General features: G+C 42.2%; 1 long non-coding RNA gene across 1 annotated transcript; it reads right to left on the reverse strand.

Moving 5' to 3' along the window:
- Window positions 1-14,375: 14,375 nt before the first annotated feature.
- LOC309614852 lies at window positions 14,376-22,214 on the reverse strand. The gene is made up of 2 exons (XR_014236430.1): window positions 21,547-22,214; window positions 14,376-21,227 (listed from the first exon to the last, which is right to left on the reverse strand). It is a non-coding gene; the product is annotated as an uncharacterized lncRNA (long non-coding RNA).
- Window positions 22,215-23,532: the final 1,318 nt, after the last annotated feature.

Raw genomic sequence — 23,532 nt, forward strand, 5'->3', positions numbered from 1 at the left:
TGTTTGTGTGTTTAAATGCATTGTATTGTATTTCATGGGTACTGGGCAGCTTGATATTTATTTATAAAACCCATAATAACTATGGACTGAGGGCACTTAAAATGAAAAACACAAGATACCTTCTTGTTTAAAGGGTTATTTTGTCCTGTTCTGTTGTAAGTAATGTGCAGAGGAGAAAGAAGAGGACACAGCAATGCTGGCAATTCTAAGAGCAATGAGTGACACACTGAGTCACTCCAGAGAATAGAGGTGACACTGGAGTCACATCTAGGAGCTTATTGGACATAACCACTGGGCCTTGGGTATCACAGAAAACTGGCTGGACAGCATTAGCTGACCTATTTTATAATAACCCAGAGTTACCTTAAATAATGCATTCTGTAATCCCTCAGTGGAAAACCTACCGCTATAGAATCAAGATGTATACTAGTCTCAATGGCGGAAGAGCCAAACATTAAGTATTTCTGCAGTTTCTGGTCTGGTAAATGTGTCATGCAGTTTATTTTTCAAAAAGTGACACATAAAACACTTAATTTAATTTAGCAATAAGGTTTGGCTTCTAGGCAGTTTCTCATGTGTGACTTCAACAGGTTTTTCTGGGTTGACTCCTGGAATTTGTAAGGAGTAGCACATGAATTAACGACAGTTGTGCATGGAAAATTAAGTGTTACCTTGCTATTTATGCTGCTATATCTCTCCATGCAAATCCCAGTGGAAGACCTACATCATGAACAATTCCTAGCAGGACAGCCTTCCAGTTCCATGATACTAGAGAGAGAACATTGAACATATGAGGGAAAAAAAATGTACGCTTGGACTTTTTGTTCTTTATTACCTTGGTGGAGTAGTCACACACATTTTTGCAAAGCCAGAAAGCTTTTGATGCAATTAAATCCTTCCTGCCAGGCTGCCCAAAAACAGCTGAACCTTAGTAAATGAGGACGATTTCACGCTGGTTACAGAGACAATCTTGTGTAGAATGAGACGGTACTATTAAGAATCCTCTATGTCATGTGTTATTCAAATTAGCAGCTTCAGTCCTCCCTGATTTATTGGGAGGCAGAAAGCCTGGGCTTAGTCCTGCCTGGTCTCCATCTCGGGTCTGGTTAGGTGGAGACACACATGGGGGTGCTTTGTTGATATTACCTTGGTAGCAAAATTGGGAAGAGGGACAATTTTGTCTTCAAAGTCAGCTCTGTTTCAATCTGTAATCTCTTCTCAACATTAATTACATGGTAATATATGAATACATTCTTCTTATAAAAATAACATGATATGATGAGTCTGAGTTTCCCTTAACCACTCTTCCCAAGCCTAACCTGTTCCCAGAGATCACTGTTATTATCAGTGCATTGAAGATCCATCCAAGAACATAGGTTACGTATTTACATACGTGTATATTCATGTGTGAGGTTATGGGACACTGCTTTGTGTGGACGTATGTGTGGTACGTGTGTTTACTTTACCAAAAGGAAGATCAGGCTATGGGTTTTGTTCAGTCAGTTGCAATTTTCAATCCACAATATTTCCTGGAGATCTTTTATATAGACTGTTCTTTTTAACTGCTGTGTATGTTCTTTGGTGTGGTATACAAACAAGAGTTGACCCAGCCCTTTTGTCTTTGATGAACAGGTATGTTGTTTCCAGTTTACTTTTACTTTCCTACCTCCTGGAGTTGGCTGATTCCTTCTAATTCTTGGGCTTCCAGGGTCTACCTGTTGCTTCCATGACGCAGAGAAGGACACCCTGAACCCCCTGGGTCACCTCCTGTCATGTAAAATTTCCCTTCCATCTGCTGGGAGGAAAGTGCCAGCTTAAACTAACTTATTCTGGGGTCTTCCTCCATTTCAGAATTTGGGGTTGCTGCCCGCTACCTGCAGCAGTGGTTCTCAAACTTTTATTGAATATAAAGATTGTCTGAGGTGCTTATTAAAAACGCAGATTCCCAGAACTTACCTCCAGAGAGCCTGCTTCAGGAATTCTGGGCTGAGACCCAGGAATCTGCATTTCAACACATACTTCAGGTGATTCTATTGGGAGAGGCACCAACATTTTGAGCACTGACCTAATCACACATTTCTTAGCACTTTCCCACCCTCCCTTACCAGGTTCAACCTCTCACCCTCTTCTGTTCACACATCAGACTCCTTTCTCTAGTCTACAAACGTGCTTATGCTTCTGAACTTTTCTTATTTTGTTTCCTCTGCTTAGATTTCCCTTTTCACTCTCCCCTTCTAGCCCTCGATTCCACCTGGCAAATTTCTACTCATCGCTCAAAGCCCAATTTAAGCGTCACTTTCTCCACAAAATCTTCCTTCACTCTCTCCAGCCCGTCCTCTTTCACTTCGTCCTTTATTCTGTTACTAATAAAATGTGTGCTTGTGCATGTGCACACAGGTACATGCATATACACACACATATTTTTTATGTCCAGCTATACAGGGTCCCCATATACGGTTGTTAAGGCTGTATACTGCACTTACCTGGGGGCATCATTTACATGAATAATTATTATAGCATATTTATTTGGAAAAATTTCTGGCAGATGACAAGAAAGTGTCAAGAAAGACAGCTTTTTCAAAATTGCACAGTGCACCATTGGGGAAACCCAAAGCCTGGTTATATAAGGCCTATTTTCTCCTTAGATTAGGAGTCATTCAGGGGACGAATTATATAGGGCATAGTGATCTATGATTTACCAAACTGTTAGCATAGCCATTGGCACATAGCAATAAAATTGTCAACATCTACTGAACATTTACTATGAGTTACATACTTTCTGAAGACTTCTCATGTTTCAATTTGTTAAGGTTACTTAATTCTCACAATGACCTTATGAGACAGCTGTAATTATCGTCCCGTTTTAGAGATGACAAAACCGAAGTACAGGGAGGTTAAGTAACTTGTCTGATGTCACACAGCTGGGATTTAGCTCCACAGCCTGACTCCTAGCTCAAGCTCTTGACCATCCAAATATATTTATTTGAATTATTGTGTTCTGACCATAGCTAAATTTTTTTTATGTGAATAGTTACTTAAGTTTATTGGAATATGAATCATTGATCAAAATTGAGAATGGAAAATTTAGCATGGTATACATTATGTTAAAAAGCAAATACAAGTAATTATTATTTTATTATTATTTGTATATTTAACCTAATGTATAAGAAATTTATTTTTTTATATTTAGTATACTGTTGTATTTAGTTTAGTAATATTTGGTTTAGGATTTTTGCATCTACATTTTTGAATCATATTGTCGATAACTGTACCATTTTTCTAGATTCCACATATTTGTTAATATATGATATTTATTTTTCTCTTTCTGACTTACTTCACTCTGTATGACAGTCTCTAGGTCCATCCACGTCTCTACAAACGACCCAATTTCATTCCTTTTTATGGCTGAGTAATATTCCATTGTATATATGTGCCACATCTTCTTTATCCATTCATCTGTCAATGGACACTTAGGTCGCTTCCATGTCCTGGCTATTGTAAGGAGTGCTGCAATGAACACTGGGGTGCATGTATCTTTCTGAATTATGGTTTTCTCTGGATATATGCCCAGGAGTGGGATTGCAGGGTCATATGGTAGTTCTATTTTTAATTCTTTAAGGAATCTCCATACTGTTCTCCAGAGTGGCTGTATCAATTTACATTCCCACCAACAGTGTAAGAGGGTTCCCTTTTCTCCACACCCTCTCCAGCATTTATAGTTTGTAGATTTTTTGATGATGGCCATTCTGACCAGTGTGAGATGATACCTCATTGTAGTTTTGATTTGCATTTCTCTAATAATTAGTGATGTTGAGCGTCTTTTCCTGTGTTTGTTAGCCATCTGTGACCACAGCTAAATTTATTTACTTTTCTAAGGTAATAATTTAGGCATTACACTGTGTATCTTAGACATTCTGAGGAAAAAAGATAAATTAATAATAGGTGATACGTGTATAACCTTTCACACAATTACAAGGCATATTCACCTCTAATGATAATAATAGTTTCCATTTAATTCTTTTTATTAAGTGCCTCTTATATGCTAGGCATCCCTCTAGAAGATTCTTTACATGCATTCATTATTCCATTTAGAAATTGCAATTACATGCAAAAATAGGTAATATTAGTTCCACTAAACAGTGAAGAAAACTGAGGCTCAATGACACTGAGTGGTTTGCTCAAGGCCACATCACCAAGTACAAGTGACGGCTCTGAGCCCAGGACTGCCCGACTCACAACCCCTAGGCCCACTATTCTTATATTATAGACGAGGAAACAGAAGATCAGAATGGCTAAGAATCTTATTCTTATCTAGTGGCTCAAAAGCTCCTATGTTTTGCTCTACAGCATATTGGCCCTTAGATTAGCTTAATATTGGAATCAGAATGCTCCAACTGCTGTCATTTTGACTGTGACAAAACTTATTGATGGTAAAACTACATTGTACAGATGAGGAGACTGGAGCTGAGAGACTGTCAATGACTAGTGAATGGCTAAGCAGGAACCTCAACCCAGAGATTCTGACTTCAAAAGCATTATCAATAGCTTGAAGTCCAAGTTCTGGACTGTACCATTAATAATTGTTAATTACTAATGCAGCAGGTCCATTTCCCCCTGATCCTCCCTAGGGTGTCCCTCCAGAGCTGGTACCTCGGACAACGGCTGGCAGCCCACATCACCAACCCCAATGATGTGATCCCTTTTGAACTTCTGGTGATAAAAGCAGAGATATACTTGGCTCTGACTAGAATGCCAGCAGTGCCCAGCTGGCTGAGGTTCACTGGGGAAATGTGGAGCCTTCCAGGGAGTGGGGAGATCTGAGTCACACACAACCGAGCTCCCTGGAATCCAGGGAGGAGAAGCCACGAGCTCTCTGTGCTTATAGGTTCTGGTCGGAGGCTGATATATTTGCACTGGCTCTGAAATTGTCTTCAGCTCATGTGAGTGCTGTTTTGAGAGGTGTAGCTGTGAGGCTGTGTCCCTGTGGGAGCTCCTTGGCTCACCCATCTGCCTCTTACTTGCCAAGGGGAAGGTGAAGCCAGGGCTTTGGGGAATATTTTAAGAGATGCCTGCTTGGAACACTGGAGATGGGCTAAGGCTGGTTTTTGAAGGGGGTTGTATCAGTTAGAGACAGATTGCCAGTCTGGAGTCAGGGGAGTTCCAGATTTTGAACGCAAGGCCACCTGACTATAACGCCCCAGTTGTTGTCTCCATATCCCAACACCCATCTCACCATTAACTTCCTAACTGGGCATTATTTGAGCCCTCCGTTTTACAGAGTAGAGAATGGAGGTTCAGAGGGGTTCAGTGATAAGCTCACACTTGAAGGCCAGAATTTGATTCCTGGTCTTGGGACTCAGAAGGCCATACTCTTTGCCCTGTGACATGTTGCCTTTAGACTGGCTTAATATCGGAGCCAAAATTGATGGCTTCTTGAATTTTTTGTTTTTTGTTTGTTTTTTTGAGGTAACAGTACAAGAAACTTTTTATTTTCCTGAAACATTTAGGACAAGTTCCCAAACTGATATCCCATTACCCCAGAATACTATGATGCATATTCCTTACCAACAAGGACATTTTCCTACACAACTATAATACAACCACTGAAATCAAGAAATTACCACCAAAGCATCACTAACATTTAATCCTCAGGCCCCATTTAAATTTCACCAATTGTCCTAATAATGACCTTTATAACAAAAGGATCCAGCTTAGAATCACAGCATACATTTAGTTGTCAGGTCTTTTTTTTTTTTTTAATTTTATTGGTGTAGAATTGATTTACAATGTTGAGAATTTGTTGTTTGTTAATCTAATTTTATATAAAACAAATAATCACGGACTCATGAACTAGTTGCGGGAAAATCACCCACTCTGCCAGCCCTCATCTATAATCTAGCCATTGCATGAGGTTTGAACGGTATGTTCTGCAGCAATGCCAGGGACCAGGATGCAGGTGTGAGGCCGGCAGGTATGACTGCAGTCAAGTGTTCATAGTGGCTTTGAATAATGAAGTGGGTCTTGCGATTCTGTGCAGGATGTGCAGCCAGGAGGGGGTGTGATTCAGTGGTTAGTCTGTTTCCCCCCCATGGGAGCTTTTCATTTTAAATCTATTGACGTGGCCTGGCTCCACATCCCTTCAGTTCTTTGAGCGCTGGCTTTGCATCAGTGAGTCTGAGAGTCTGGCTCTTGCCGTGGTGTTCACAGCCTCCTCGCTGGGACGAGTGGGCTTGGGGGCAGTTCCTGCCTGGGGCATGGACACTTCAGAGAGTGAAAATCCCCCAAGTTATTGTAGCTCATGTGATCCAGGCACAAAATGATTTGAAACAAAGGGAAGCTGGGAAGGCAATCATGACAATAGAGCAAAGAAACAAAAACATACGCAAAAACAAAAACAAAAGCAAAATCAAAAGGCAAGACCCGGAGCTCAGGTGAGGGATGGAATAATATCTACTCTGGGGCACATCCAGAGGTGTGAACCGGGACAGATGGATATAGCAGAGGGGAGCCATAGCAGTCTCCATGAGGAGCAGCACCTTCTAGACACGGGCAGTCCCGAAGCGGAGGAGGAGCCTGCATGGCTGCTTGGAAGAGAAAGAGGTCTCCAAGTAGAAGTGTCCATGGAGCCCAACCCTTACCTGTGATGGGGAAGGTGAAACTGTGGGGTCAGGCAGTCAGAATCAATGTCTGCAAGAGGTGGACACCAACAAGGCGATGCTTGAGTCTGGTTCTCCACACGCTTGTTGCCCCGGGACGGCAGAGCTGACAGTCTGCAGTAGCAAACATCTGGTGCCGGCTGATACCTGGCCCAGGTGAGTCAAGAACTGACAACATCCACTTAGGAACCAGGTCCCACCAGGCTCAAGGATCATGGAACATTCAGGAAACAGCGATCCTCATCCCTTGGCTGTGATTCCTCAGCTGAGATATAAGCTCGTGCTCGTACATACCTTGTTTCCATAAGTCTCCGAATCACCCAGGTAGAAGCTCTGACCCATGGCTCTGAGACACTGTCTCTGATCCCCTCAGTGCTGATTTGGACACCCCTGAAGTTGCTGTGGAAAATTCATGATTGATTGGTGGCTGACGTGGCCCTAGAAAGCATTTCTCAACTCATGATGTGATCGTACTGATGAACTAGAGTCTAATCCATGGTAGGAATGTTCCCATGTGCTTCTGGTACTAAAATTACTTAATTAACCTGCCAACTCCTCAATGAACAACCAGAAAGTATACCGTGGACTCAGTGGAAATCATATGTCACAGGCAGAGACCAATTTGAAGAAAAGCAAATCTGATGCACAAATTTCCAATCTGGGTTTTTTTAGGCTCAAATTCTTCAATGTCTAATAACAAAAGATGTCTCTTCCCATTAGGAATGCCAGACCACAAAGAGTTTTCCCCTGGGAATCTCACACATCTGGATTGGAAATTAAAAAAAATCATCAGTTACTTCTACATAGTTGGAGGGTTAACATAATACAGATATAAGGGCCTGGTTTTTTCCTCCCAACACAGAGCTCTTCCTGACTCACCTGTAGAAAAATTATTAAACACTACTATAAGGTAGAGACTCCACTGGTGAAGATGAATTCTAAGCTCCTAAGCCTTTAAGACTTTGTTCTCTAAGAGTCAATGCTGGGGAGTTTGGGAGGTAGAGCAATGATTTTGAATCACTTGGGGAGAATAAAAAAGATCCCCTTGTGCAGATGGCACCCAAGATCAATTAAATGGAGTCTCAGGGGAGACCTTGGCCTCTGTAATTTTATAAAAGTTCTCTAGTGGGTCCACGTGTGCAGCCAAGGCTGAGACCCACTGCTGTAGGACAAATCATGCTAAGGCCAACTTCTAAATCTAAACCAGGTTGTAGGTGTGATGGGATATTGATCTTCTCAGTACTTAGCGTGACCAGGGCCCCTGGTCAGGGGCAGGCCACCTCTGGCCTCAGACCTCCCCACCTAGGTTGCTGAGAAATAGGATCATTTTCTATGTGAAACAGGTTGAGAGCACCTGGTGGTTTAAAATCAATCCTCTTATTTACAGGAAGTTGGCATGAAGGTCATCACGCCACAGGAGTGGATGTCCTCAGCCATTTGGGTCAATGCTGCAAGCTGGCAGCTCCCAACAGAGGGCACCTGTCATGTCTGTGCTCCATTTCTCTTTCACTCATCTGTCTGTGCCTCTGTCTGCCTGCCTACCTGTCATTCAATTTACTTATTTACATTATTTTTCCAACAGTTTTAAAAGTGAGCCCTAGGAAAATATTGTTATACATCTTTATAAGTAGAAGACATGAACAATTGGTTGCTTAGGGTCCTGTTCTGCTGGTTTCACTCACCTGATCCCTTATTCTGGAATTCCCTTACCTGTGCACTTTCTTTTTAAAAAATTTTTTTAATTTTAATTTTTTAAATTGAAGTATAGATGATTTAAAATGTGTTAGTTTTGGGTATACAGCAAAGTGATTCAGTTATATATATATATTATATATATATATAATATATATATATTTATATATATATATATATATAATGTTCTTTTTCTGGTTCTTTTCCCTTACAGGTTATTACAAAATATTGAGTAGAATTCCCTGTGCTATACAGTAGGTCCTTGTTGGCCTGTGCGCTTTCTTGTGTCTCAGGACTTACTGGTCTCTCACTGGAACCCCCTTATCCGCATTTCCCAGTTTACATACCACTGGCATGCTTCATGGCCCACTACCAATGTTGCCTTCTCGGCGCACCTCTGCCATCAGAAATGTAATCTTTTGCATTTTTGAACTGCTGTAGCGCTTGCCCGCTATGTCTTAAAGCACTGATCGCTTTGCACAGCAAGCAGGGGGATGTCTGAATATATGTCTGATCTCCTGGTCGTGGATGTTATTGGCGGCCTATCAACCTCCCATTCACTTTGTGACAGGCTGCGTTTTCCAAAATAAGTCGCAACAATCATTCCAGTCTCATATATTTTTCCAGAATCTTGCCATGGAACCAGCAAGATGTGGAATTTATGTTCCTTCCCCTTGAATCTGGGTGGGCTTTTGTGACTTCTTGTACAAACAGAATGCGACGAAAGTGAGGCTAAGTTAGAAAAGGCTACACAGCATCTCCCTGACTCTCTCTATCTTGGGATAGGTGTCTTCAGAGCCCTGAGCTGCTCTGAAGAAATCCAGTGACTTGGAAACTACCGTGCCGGGGAAAGTATTCAGTGACTCCATGGAGATAGAGAGAGATCCTGAGGAGCCCCCTAGTGATCTTCAAGCAGCCCCCTCCCCCAGACGTTGCCACATGGCCCAGAGAAGAGCTGTCCCCACTGAGTCCTGCCCAAATTGCAGATTTGTAAGCTAAGTAAGATTGTTTTTAGTCACAAGTGTTGGGTGGTTTGCTCTGCTCATAAGTAGCCAGGACATTACTTTTCCTACTTCCTCTCACAGTTTCAGTTTTGTTCAGCTCGCTCCCACCAGCTCTTGCACCCAGCCTAGAGAAAGCTTGGCACATCCTCAGTTCTAGGGGGTGGTTCTATTTGGTCTAAGAGTATAGGAGCAGGTCCACTTGCCAATGATTGTTTCAGGATTCAATTCAGACCCAAATACAAGAGGAGAGGTTTGTTGGGGAGTTCTTGTTATGTTCTTTTTCTCTCTTTTGGGAAAACTTCTGGAAGCTACTTTCTCCCTCCCTCTTTAGATTTTTGTCATGTGCAGATGTGAGGTTCAGAACCACTACACCTGTATCATCACGAGCTCAAGATGAGTCTCCATCATGGAGGAGAGCAGAGGCCAAGGGTATCACAGAGGAATAGAACCAGAACCACTAGATCACACCACTCCTGAAGCCCACCCTACTGCAGGACTTCCTGTTATAGCAGTATATCATTTGGGTCAGGTTTTACTGTGCGTCATGCAGACCTGAAATAACAATGACTTAAACAGGATGGATGCTAAATTCTTTTTCATGGAAAAGTGTAGGAAAGCAGATCAGGGCTGGTGTGGCAACCACCATTCTTTGAAGTCCTCGGTGGCTCAGGATTCTTCCAGATCATCACTCCACTATCTCTAGGATATGGACCTTATCCTTAAGGTCTAAGATAATGGCATCCGTTTTCTAGGAGGCTAGAAGGAGGAAGACATAAGGAAGAAGAGGTCGAAGTGTATGTACCACCTGTCTCTTGGCGAAGATTCTTAGAAGCTGCCAAATAGACTTTGGCTTCTATCTTGCTGGCTAAAACTTAGTGTGAGGGAGGCTGAGAAGGTAGTTTTTATTCTGGGTGGGCATATGCTCAAGCAATCGTGGGAGTTATATGGCTATGGGATATTGGGGGACAATTCAGTCTCTGATGCAGCGAGGCAATAAACTTCTTTACCATTTAAAATGAGTTTATACTGGATTTTCTGTTAACTTGTAGCCAAAGAAATCTTGACTAATACACCCTATTTCTAGTGTATAATCTAGAATACTCTTCTTTCACCAGTCTCTTTGGCCAGAAGTTCAAGTCCTGGGGACCTCGAATCAACAGAGAGAAAGAGTAGTTGTGTCTGCTTCCCTCATTCATCTTATATCTTTCTAAGGGAGAAGATGTAACAGCTTGTGGATAGTCTAAGTCAAGGATGGAAATATCTTTTGAATTAAATGCCAGTGTCATCATACTGACCTTGCAGGAGGGCAGGGACCATATGCTATATTGTTCACTGTGGTAGCCTAGCACATATTACAATGCCTGGCACCTAGTAGGTGCTCAATGAATATTTGTTGAATAAATGAATGACTAGTTGAGTTCTGACATATTGATATAGATTGCCTAAGGAGTTGTGTTGAGGAGGATTCCAGGGCTTTGTCTTGGCTGAGCAGCAGATATTTACGATATCTGCTGTGAGCTTAGGATGGGGGTATTTGCCGTTGCTGGTGATTGATGGAGAAATACCTCAGATGTTTCTTTATAGCAAGTGTCTGTTATTATGCATCTTACACATATTATGCATACTTATTTTCAATTAAAAACCATCTTTTCCTATAAAATTACATTTTTTCCACATAAGAAATCCTGCCCCAGAAACTTGCCCATGGCAGGAATCAATCAATATTTGTTAAGTATCAGTTATGTTTTTCCACAACAGTGACCTGCACTCAGTGTGCAATCAATCAACCACCACTGATTGATGTGTCTGAATTAAATATTTCTACATATGCCTTCATGTGTATTTATCCAAACGAACATCTTTTGAACCTAAAAAATATAACCAGCACCTCACAACTTGGAGGTAATGCTAAATTGAAGGAGTAGCAAATATCAGTGAAGGACTTGAATCAATTAAAAAAAAACCTATGTGAAGATGGTTTTTGTTTATTTTCATGGAAAATAATTCAAAGTATATATTAAGCTCTAGGAGCAATGACAAGGACACAACTGTTGAAGTAGTCACGGTGACAATGGGAAGCCAGTGAGACCCATGTGTGTAACATGATCTCCCAGTGGGAGAGAGCAGGGGTCTTTTGGATGCAATGCCTTATGGAGGAGAAAGGGCCAGTCCTCCTTCTCAGCGTCTTTTAGGTGCCAGTGCATTTAGAATGCCACGTCCGGTTTTTACATCCATATGTCCCATCTTCAAAAGAGGCTCATGTGAGTCGAATAAAAAGAGAAACGCACACGAATAATAATGGTTCATAAAAGCCAATATTGATCGAGGTCTTTCTATGTACTGGGCAATACTCTAGTGATATTACATTTATGTTTAATTTAGTTCTTATAAAAAGCCCATGAGGTGGCTACTAATACTTTAAGGAACTAGGGATTGATTTATGAGTAGAAATATAAGGAGAGCATCATGCATAGCTCAGTTGAGAAGGATCAAGAAAGAAGTCAGGGTTGTTGACTCAGGAATACACTGCAATTATTTAAGACCAAACCAGGGTCACACGTCTTTGATATAGAACATGGAGAAGAGATGTGCTTCAGAAAACGAACTCAGGCTGCATGCTGTAGATGGCATTATAACGTCAGTAGGATGGTCCAGATTGGTCCTCAGGGTCGTGCCCTTTTGGGATGAGATGCTGGGCTATGTTAGCATGGATAGAATGGGCAGCGTCTGAAGGTGTTGAGTTTCCCTTCGGTAGCATCGCACATAGGATATGCCCCGCCTCCCAGCCCTCTGCCAGAAAAATGGTAGAAGAGATGTAGGTACAAGAGAGATTTCTTTGAAGTGATATTCTATGATCTTTCTAACCCTTAGAAGTTATACATTAGAATATCTCCAATTCTATTTTATTTAAACGTTTCCATTTCTTCTTCTATCTCTCATTGTCTTCTATGTCATCTGGTTTAAAGGCAAGGCAAGGATGGTGCTTGAAGCCCAGTTCCCTTCCTCAGGGAAGCTCTGGGTTACTCTGGGCCAGTGTCTGAAAGTCTTTAGAGAATGTCTAACTCGATGCTGTCCATGAGCTATTAGCCTGTGGAGGAGACTCTGGAGAGCGATTTCAGTGACGGAAGAAAAGAGGGCACACGTGATCAGGAGTAGAGGAAGTCACTTAACACCTAGGAGGTAGAACGTGGGCTAAGAATTTAAATCCTGCTCTCATCCTTGGACAATTTCTCTCCAGTGTCCCAGCATCTGCTAATTAACTGACCAAATAAGGGCTGTGGTTCCCTCTCAGGATTAGAACTCGTGATATTCTCTCATGAAGTTATTAGAGAAATTAACATAAGGTGGTATCTGTTCCACATGTTCAGAGGTTTTTGAACTAAACTTGCTGTAAAATGAGAGTGGTTGAACAAAGGTATGAGATTTCTAAATGACTAAAGGTATAGACTTGACACTAACAGGAATTGAGGAACACAGAGGGGATGGAAGTGGAAGCAGAGAGTTGCCTCCTGCCAAGTGATGTGAAATAGGGAATCCAGTACGAAGACAAACGGCAAAGAAATTATTTTGGAAACAACTTACCAGCCACCAAGCACATATTGGGATCTCTTCCCTTCTGCCATTTGGACCTCTAATCATTTGAGATCAATATCTCCAAAGAAATTTTAAAACATGTTGATTGACTTTTAGGACTCACTTTCTGACTGCTGGTGGAGAGACTAAGGTGTGACCTTGGGCTATTTGTCAAGAATTTGATGTCTTCCTATTCTCAGGTGCCAACTGCAAACCTTGCTGCTCTGAAGGAGAGATTTCTGTACTAAGTGTCAGAATAGTTAAGGGACTCAGTTTTGGCAATAAAATAAAAATGCAATAAAATAAAAATGCTTCCATTCCTGGAGTCTTTCCTCTGGAGCTCTTGTACATTTCAGGAGCACTGTAGTGACTTAAACATTAGGAATAAAATCACATCTTCTTGAGGTCTGCAGTGTTTTCCCCAGTGATCTCAGTCCTATGCCTGAGTCCTTCTGTTTTTTCTTTCCTTTGTCTGCGGGCTGAACGTGACTTAGACATTTTCATTTTAGGAAAACGGAGCTTGTCTGTACCAGGGCGGGGTGGGTGTGCACAGTGTCAGGGCTTCTGGGGGCAGAGCTAAGTGCTCATTGATCACCCCCAGAAGCCCTGATATTGCACGCCCATCTGCTGCTTGAGCCAGGACTGGCCCTGCAACAGTTGCATTTTAACAGAAGCTGTTTGAAGACCTTGCTGTACTCATTTCCAGATTGTTCTTTAGGCCTAGCTATGGTTCTTCAAAGTCTAAACTCAATGTGCCGGGGCAGTTCCGCATTTCCCCCAGCCTCTGTTTTTTCTCTGGCACGAGAGAGTCCCCACAGCCCCCATTCAACCAGGAATCTAGATTCTTTGTTTTTCTTCTTTCTCCCCTCCCTTCCCCCTTCCCCCCTTCTCCCTTTCCCCCCTTCCCCCCTCCCCCCTTCCTTCCTTCCCTCCTTCCCTCCTTCCTTCCTTCCCTCCCTCCCTCCTTCCTTCCTTCCTTCCCTCCCTCTCTTTCTCTGTTTCTTTATTATAGCCAGCATGTTTTACATGAGATCCTCAGAACTTATTCATCTTAGAGATGAAAATCTACTCTTTTACCAATGTCTCCCTATTTCCCCCCAGATAAGAATCTAGTTTCTTATCCTATTTTTAGTTGTTAAGTGGGTAAGTTTCAAACTGGATTAATGTCTCCTGCAGCTTCTAAATTTAACCAGGTTTCCAAGTTGAAACCTGACACTGATTCTATGATACAGGTAACCAAGAGGCAATTGTTAGGGGTGGGAAGCAGCTTCTGTGGCAAGAATTCAGAGGCTGAGAAGAATAATAATGAGTTTGACACCTGGAGACTCCTCTAAGGTGAGGAAGGAGCTTGTGATTCTCGAAAATAAACCATTGATTCCCCTCCCCTTCTAAATCAGAGTGGTGATCCAGGGACTTCATTTCTGCTGGGAGTCAATAGAATTTTTCTTAAAGAATTTATTAAATTTTCAAAACAATGGAAAGATTTCTTTCTGTTTGTGTCTTTTCTTTTTTCTTTCATCTTCCTCTCTCCTTCCCTCCCTTCCTTCTTTCTTTTTCTTCTCTTGTGCCAATATTTCCTAATGTGAAGAATCCAAGGAGAAGTTATTTCTTCATTGAAAAGTAGAGGATCTGCACAAATTATCCATTACATTTTACGATGCCCTGGGTGCTCTAGTTAAACCACATTGCTATATTATGATGCCTACCAAGGATTGTGGGTACAAACATTAGGAAAAATTGCCTTTTACGTTTATTCATTTCTCATAGTTTCTCCACCTACTGCCTTAGCTTCCACATTTAATAGGCAAGAAATAGAACCTGGAAAGATGTGGCATACCAGGCATTTAAAACTCAATGTAGGGGCTTCCCTGGTGGCGCAGTGGTTGAGAATCTGCCTGCCAATGCAGGGGACACGGGTTCGAGCCCTGGTCTGGGAAGATCCCACATGCCGCGGAGCGGCTTGGCCGGTGTGCCACAACTACTGAGCCTGTGCGTCTGGAGCCTGTGCTCCGCAACGGGAGAGGCCACGATAGTGAGAGGCCCGCGCACCGCGATGAGGAGTGGCCCCCACTTGCCGCAACTAGAGAAAGCCCTCGCGCAGAAACGAAGACCCAACACAGCCAAAAATAAATAAATTAATTAATTAATTAAAAAAAAAAAAAAAAAAACTCAATGTAGCCACTCAAGGGGACTATAAGCCTGTCCCTGACAGCAGAGACCTTGCCTTATACACTCTGGTGCCCTGGAGAATCCAGCCTGGCATCTTACACAGAGTGACATTCACTCAACTTTGTAGAAATGGAGGATATTAGTCTGAACTGGCAGTCTCCCTCACTCTACTGTGACTTTCTGGAAGGAAGGAACTGCGCCTTCAAAAAAAAAAAGAAAAACAAACCAAAACTTTAGGTTCCCCCCACTAGATATTATGTAGCACAATAATTAAACTATAGTACATGATTTGTGCACGATAAGTTATGAGAGAGTTGATTTTTAGGTGTATAAGCAACTCCTGGATTGCTTATACACCTAAAAATTCCTTTTGAGAATACACACACACACAGAGTGTTAGGTAATGTTTATTCTGCTATAATTTTAGAAAAGGGATAAAAGGACACCAAGATAGTTATAGCTTGGGCTGTAACAATCTAAATGTGCACGACCAGCTTGGGTATTATTTTAGTTATAATCCCATGTTTTAGAATTCAGTGACAGTTGCTTATTGGCTTTTCCCTGTAGAATCCCCCAGCAATCTTTAGCCGTGAATAACTAGCACGAGAGCTTCAGCAATGCGTGAGCTGTGTGTGCAGAGCCCTGCACCGATGCCATGCATGAAGGGTGAGCAGGGCAGGAGGAAGAGCAGACACCAGATAGACTGTCCCAAGACAGTTCTTTGGCTTCTGGAAATTACCATCTTGCTGGGTGAATAGAAAACCCAGGCAAACCCATCACTACTCACCACCTGTCCATGCATATATGGCTGTTGACTAATCTCATCAATAACCACAAAGAAGCTGTTCTGAGGCTGTTAGAATGTGTTTTCTTTTCTTTTCTTTTTTTTTTTTTTTTGGTCGTAGGGCATAGTTATTTATTTATTTATTTTTGGCTGTGTTGGGTCTCCGTTTCTGTGCGAGGGCTTTCTCTAGTTGCGGCGAGCGGGGGCCACTCTTCATCGCGGTGCGCGGGCCTCTCACTATCGCGGCCTCTCTTGTTGTGGAGCACAGGCTCCAGACGCGCAGGCTCAGTAGTTGTGGCGCACGGGCTTCGTTGCTCCGCGGCATGTGGGATCTTCCCAGACCAGGGCTCGAACCCATGTCCCCTGCATTGGCAGGCAGATTCTCAACCACTGAGCCACCAGGGAAGCCCCTAGAATGTGTTTTCTTGAAGCAATGAGAGACAAACTCAATTTTTCCAGATGGAATTGGTATCTGCAGGTTCTGGCTGCGTGGCTGAATTTTACACATGCACACACACTTGTGGTTTTCTTTAGTTAGGGTGGGTCCCTTTTGGCCTTGCCTGAGGTTTGTCACATTCTTTCACACACACAGTGACTACTAAAGATATCAGGTTTTCCTCACAGCTCCTGGCAGCCCCTCAGCTTTCAGCAGGTGTGGTTTCAATTTATATTTAGTCTCTTAGATACTCTAAGCAGGCTCATTCTCACCTTGAGGCAAACGACGGTGGGAGGACCATACTATAAATCTCCTTTTTGAGTGTGTTCTCAGGGAACCACTTCTAAGGAAGAGGGTAAGGGCAACGGGTGGAGTATTTTCTACCATCAAGTTCAAAGCGATTGTAGACAAAGCCCCATTGATCTCAGCACACCTTGTCTTCAGAGGAAGGTGGGGTATCCTATTTAAAGGGAGGGAAACTGAGACACGGGGGTGAAGTTACTTTCTTGAGGCTGTGGAGAGCTTGTGACAGGAACAGATGCCTGCAGCAGCGTGCCTTCTTGGTTCCAGCCTCCTGCCTTAAGCTTGGGTCCGGCAAGACTGATTTTGATTCAGAGTGGTTTCCCTTCACTGATTCTCCATCCAAAAATGGGAGTGAGGGGACTTCCCTGGCGGTCCAGTGGTTAAGACTCCATGCTTCCACTGCAGGGGGTGTGGGTTCATCCCAGGCTGGGGAACTAAGATCCCGCATGCCACGAAGTGTGGCTAAAAAAAACCCCAACAAAACAAACAAAAAAGACAAAACCAAAAATGCGAGTGATCTCTCCTTAGCCAGCCTACTTCCCTTGAAGTCCAGGAAGAACTTTTGCACTTTGGGGCTTTGGCTGATCAAAATACAGGGGTTTGATACAGGAGAAATGATTGCCCAGCTAGTGGAACCTCTTAATAGCTGTGTGGTCTTGGGAAAGTCACTTTACTATCTGAGATTCAGCTTTTTATGTGTCAAATGGAGATGCAATATTGATGACAGGACAAGAGTTTCTGTGAGGGCCAAATGGGATAATGCACCAGAAAGTGCTTTCATTAAAAAAAAAAAAAATTATTGTGTGTTTCCATTTAAAATGGAAAACTTTATACTAACAGAAATATGCACATATTGAATATTCGCCCCCTGGGGAGCATGAACATTCTGTAGGAATCTATTTATTTACCCCTCAATTTCTTTGGCATTTCTTGGAATCAGGATTCTTTTCTTCTGTGTCACCCACTGACCCTCACTCTCCTGAGGTCTTTCCCAAAGAACTTGTCCAGTGGTTTGTGTCTCTATGTTAAGTCTTCTAGAATAATGTGGCTTCTGACACTTTTCAGGTCTTCGTGGTTACAATTATTTATTTGTATTTTACCAAAAAAATCCCTTAAAATATATGCATGTCGTAACAGATCAACCTATGCCCAGAAGTATATAAAGAAAAAGTTAATCAATTTCCCTCCCTCTGCTCTCACCCCACTCCAGTAACCAAAATTAACAATTTGATGTTTATGCTTCCCCTCTGATATCTGCACTTATGCAAATGCATTTAACTGTATATGCATAAATAGGCATTTAATACAGAAAGGGAATCATACAATAAACATGGCTTTGCAACTTGTATTTTGCTTTAAACTATATCATTTAAATGGATATATTCATTTTAATGGATACACAATATTTCATGGTATGAATATGCCATAATTTATTCAATTATTTTCTGATTTACCTGGATTCAATTTTTCAAGTCCCCCCAACTACCAAAAAATGATGCAAAAAACAATCAAATACAAGGATCTTTAAATATATCGGTGCTTTTACTTCTATGAGATAGATTTTCAAAAGAGGTGTCACTGGGTCAAAGGTATGTGCATTTGAAAATTTATTAATGCTGTCAGATGATTATCAAAAAGATAGTACCAAATTACACCTCCACCTGCAATTAATGAAAAAGCCTGACTTCATGTTGGACTCCTGGCCAGCACGGATGCCATCAACATTTCTGATGGGTTTTCATTTGCATTTCCTTGGTTATTGATGAATATGAGTATTTTTTCATACATAAACTGGCCATTTTCAATTCCATTTCTGTGAAATTACTATTCATCCTTTTTCTATGGAAGATTCTTTTCATATCAATATCAACTCATCTGCCATATGTAATTCAGATATTTTCTTGTAGTATATTGTTTGCTTTCTGCTCTTATTTATGGCATCTCCTGCCATTGAGAATTTTTAAGTAATTAGCTCTGTTTTCAGAAACCTTTCTCTTATCTTCTGTGGTTCTGTGGTGCTGCAGTATCTCTGGTTTTTCCCTTTTCCCAGGAATGATTCCTTTTCCACTTATCTCCTTGTTTCCTCTTCGTTTTCTTCATTTCTCCCATAGCTATGAATTCTGCCCACTTGGTCTTTTTTTTTTTCCTCCCTCAAATTTAGGAACATCTATCAATTCTTTGTCATTTCTCACCTTTATACTGATGACATCCTTGTCTATATCTCTAGCCTTAGGTGTTCAGTTGCCCATCAGACATCTGCACTTGGATCTTTCTCCCTCATCTCCCAGACAGCTTGGGTAAGAACAAATTCTTTGTTTTAACCCCCTACACCAGTTCGTCACACCAACTTCCCTGAATGTCTCAATACAACTAGTTCTCTGTCACCTGGACTTGAAACATTGGGTTCACCTTCAACTCTTTTTTTTTTTTTTAAATCAATTGCTATTTATTTATTTATTAAATATTTATTTATTTTTTGGCTGCATCGGGTCTTAGTTGCGGCACACAGGATCTTTTGTTGCGGCGAGCTCTTCGTTGTGGTGCATGGGCTTCTCTCTAGTTGTGGCTCACGGGCTCCAGAACGCGTGGGCTCGTTAGTTGTGTTGTGCAGGCTTCTAGTTGTGGTGCCTTGGCTCCAGAGCACGTGGGCTCTGTAGTTGGGGCACATGGGCTCTCTAGCTGTGGCTTGGGCTTAGTTGCCCCGTGGCATGTGGGATCTTAGTTCTCTGACCAGTGATCGAACTGGCATCCCCTGCATTGCAAGACAGATTCTTAACCACTGGACCACCAGGGAAGTCCCACCTTCAACTCTTATAGCAAAACACTTATTCCAGTTGTGTTAAGGCCAATCTTTTTCTTTCTGTGCCCGATGCCCCCTCCCTGGTCTAACACCTGTCACCTTGTGAGGAAGTACTCTCAGTTTTACAGGCAGGTAATTCCTCCCATCTGGCAACAATGTTTGGTATAGTGTATCAGGAAATGCTCTTGTACTTGGAAGAGTGAAGACACACTTCAGGGTGAAGGTTATGGGCACGGGGATTCTGGACAGAAAATCTCACTGGTAGAATGAAATCATGTGTGATGTCAACACCTGGGGAACAGGTGGACACTCACATAAATCTGGAAATGAGGAAGGAGTTCCACTAACAAAGATCTTCTCTGAGTTAGATGTCTAAGTAGTCACTCTGTATCACATGTTTTTTTTTTTGTTTTTTTTAAAATTTATTTATTTTTGGCTGTGTTGGGTCTTCGTTTCTGTGCGAGGGCTTTCTCTAGTTGTGGTGAGTGGGGGCCACTCTTCATCGCGGTGCGCGGGCCTCTCACTGTTGTGGCCTCTCTTGTTGCGGAGCACAAGCTCCAGACGCGCAGGCTCAGTAATTGTGGCTCACGGGCCCAGTTGCTCCGCGGCATGTGGGATCTTCCCAGACCAGGGCTCGAACCCGTGTCCCCTGCATTGGCAGGCAGATTCTCAACCACTGCGCCACCAGGGAAGCCCCGGTATCCATGTTTTAAAGATAGTTTTACCACATGGAACAAGCTAAAAGGTGAGGATCTCAGGCAAGAGGCATGCAGAGATATCTGCCCTTGGGGCGAGTGTAGTATTCAGAGGAAATCATGTAGAACAGGGCAAGCTAGCTAGAAAAGGATTAAAGACTTGTGCTTCCCAAGTCAGATTTCTTTTCTGAGTACTCTTCCTGTGTTTCCACTTTGTTCTCCTTTAGGATTTAGTAAAGACTCTTACAGGGGTTGGCTTGTGTCAGCACTGCAAAGGGACAGAGCCGACCTCCCCTAGGATCAGCATGGTGGCGGTGGGTGGGCTCACAGGGAAGGGACCGAGTCAGAGCAGGCACAGTACTTGGGAGGCAATGCAGTGAAGTGACTGAAGATATGGCTGTATATTCAGACTCCTGTCCCACCACCAGCTGGCCGTAAGAACTTCATCAAGTTGCTGGACTCTTCCTTGTCTGTTTCCTCATCCATAAAATGACAATATAGACTCAGCAGGTTGCTGGGAAGATCTAATATATTGATGTTTGTAATGTGCTTAGAACAGTGCCTAGCCTATAATAAATATTATATCAACCTTTCTTTTCACCAGGAAACTCGACTCTGGGCACTACATTTTGGAGGTTCTGCATTTTACTTTCTTAAGGGAAATGACATTATCTTACACGCTTCATGACTTGAAAATGTACTGACCTCCCATGTGCCACTCCGATCCAGATTTTCTAGTCTCTAAACCATGTATGGCATCTTATCACCAGGATACTCTTCCTTGCAGCCCATTTTCACCATGACCTTGGATTCATTCTGTCTGTAGAGCATCACCTTTTTTTCTTCCCATTTGCTTTGTTCAGGGTGGTCTCACATACTGTCCTTGTTCCTACCTCTTTGTTTTCATTAAGAATATTTCTTTACCTGGAATGTCCTTCATTCCCAATTCTTTCCCCGTTCCCTACCTCCCCTCCACAAACTCTACTTATTCTTTTAGATCTAAATTAGTCCAAACTTTTTCCAGGAAGTATTCTATGGCCTCCTTAGCTTTCAACTATTTATAGGTCATCTCCACTAGATGGTTCGCATGTACTTTGAACTCAACATATTTAGACCTGAGCTCTTTTTTTTTTTAATATTCATTTTTTAAATTATTTATTTATTTATTTATGGCTGTGTTGGGTCTTCATTTCTGTGCGAGGGCTTTCTCCAGTTGCGGCAAGCGGGGGCCACTCTTCATCGCGGTGCATGGGCCTCTCACTATCGCGGCCTCTCTCTGGAGCACACGCTCCAGACGCGCAGGCTCAGTAGTTGTGGCGCACGGGCTTTGTTGCTCCGCGGCATGTGGGATCTTCCCAGACCAGAGCTCGAACCCGTGTCCCCTACATCGGCAGGCAGATTCTCAACCACTGTGCCACCAGGGAAGCCCTAGACCTGAGCTCTTTATCCTCCACTCTCCCATTTATTTTCTTATAGTTTTTCTCTTATTGCTGCCAGCCAGGGTGTGTGAGTTGAGGACACCAAATTATGACCCAGTAGAAATTAAGAACATCCAATAAGAATGCATCATCATTGATCCTGCTCATATTTTATCCTCAGTATCAATTGGCTACCATGTTGTCTTGGTTCTACATCCTACGTAATTCTTTATCCCATACCTCTCATTAGCTTTTGTCTTAACTACTGAGATAGACTCCTAATGATTTCCTTGCCTCTCATCTTGTCTTACTCCAAACCATCTTCCAGGCAGCAATTAAGATAATCTTTCTACTACACAATACAATTGCCCTAGTCTCCTCTTCTGATATTGTAAAGACTTTCTATTGTGTAAAGTTGAACTCTCCATCCCTATGGCCACCTGGTTTCTGCCTCTCTGCCATTCTCATTTCCCATCATTGCTCAATTTTTACTCTGACTTCAGCCCACTAATGGGCCACCATGCCGTTTCCTGACTCAGTGCCTTTGCACACCCAGTTCTTTCTACCTGGAAGATCCTTCACTCATGAGTCTACTTAGAAAACACCTTCAAGACTCTCCTCAAATGCCACCTTTTTTGTGATGTTTCTCCTAGTTCTCATGCCCATCTTAAGCGTTATCTATCTATCTATCATCTATGTAAATTGTCTATCTATAGATAGATAATTATAGGTATTTGTAGGTATCTATCTATCTACAAATTGTTCAATCTTCAAAGTAATAAAAAATATATATTACTACACACACGCACACACACACACACACACACACACACACACACTACACTAAAAGTAAGCAATTTGTTTACAGTCTGTCTCCCCTACCAGCCTGAGTTCCACGTGGGTGGGATTATGGGTTATTCATATCCCTCTCGTTTAGCAAGATGCTTCATATGTTACAGGTGGTCCATTAATCTTCACTGAATAAATTAATAAACAGAATAAATCATACTCTTCACAGCGAGAGTGTAAAGTCTGCAAGGGAGAGCGCAGTGCCTTTTACATACACTCTTGCACCTCATTCACGTTTGGAACTTAGCAGGCGATCAACAAATATGTATCGACGATCTCAGTTGAACTCTGTCACACAGAAGTAGAATCTGTTTTATATTATTATTAACAAATATGTTTATGCATATATGCCATGCTCTCATAATTAAAGTTCCTTTAGGGTAAGGACAATATTTTACCCACTGCTTTCCCCACAGTGATTCATGCAGTGCTGTTTAATGAATGTCCATTAATTGAATAACCAGGTAGCAGAGCCTAGATTATTTCTTTCCAACTCTTATGGCTTTTTGTTTCCTGGGACAGTATTTGGTCTCTCCCATTAATGGTTCCTAGTGAAGAAGTTGCTGAGGCCTTGGGGGACCAGCTTCGTTGGGCCAAGCAGGGGCTCTAAGCTCTTTATGAGTGTTCTGATGTGCTCTGACAGGAATAGCGTCTTTAGGTGTCTCAGATAACACACTCTTGAAAGCACCTGGTCATTGACTTTCGTCAGGAAATGGCAGTGCTCCAGGGCCTGTTCATTCTGGCTGGCAGTGAGTTGAGTGAATTCTGGGCAGCCTGTCAAACGTGGGTGGCCATTTTCAATTCTGCCCGCACCAGCAGAGCACTCCTCTGCATTTCCTTATCTGCCAAGCAAAAATGATAATTGCCTCTCATCTATCTCAATGAGTTATGATGAGGCTAAACCAGACTATTCAATGTGAAGGAAGCACCCGTTGGAAGTGCTTGAACAGCATCGATGCTGAGTAGAAACCGGAAAATTCCTTCTCACCCGATATTAATACCTGCTGTGACCTATAGCTGAGTGATGAAAATTATAAATGATTAGGAAGTAGAGATTTGTTCCATTAGATAAGGGTAATTATAGAATTATGAATATGGAAACGCCTCTTTTTTTCTTCCTTTTTAATACATTTTAATCCAATTACTATATTTG

This window comes from Balaenoptera borealis, assembly GCF_965194805.1.
Source record: "Balaenoptera borealis genome assembly, chromosome: 17".
In the NCBI taxonomy this organism is placed as follows: domain Eukaryota; kingdom Metazoa; phylum Chordata; class Mammalia; order Artiodactyla; family Balaenopteridae; genus Balaenoptera; species Balaenoptera borealis.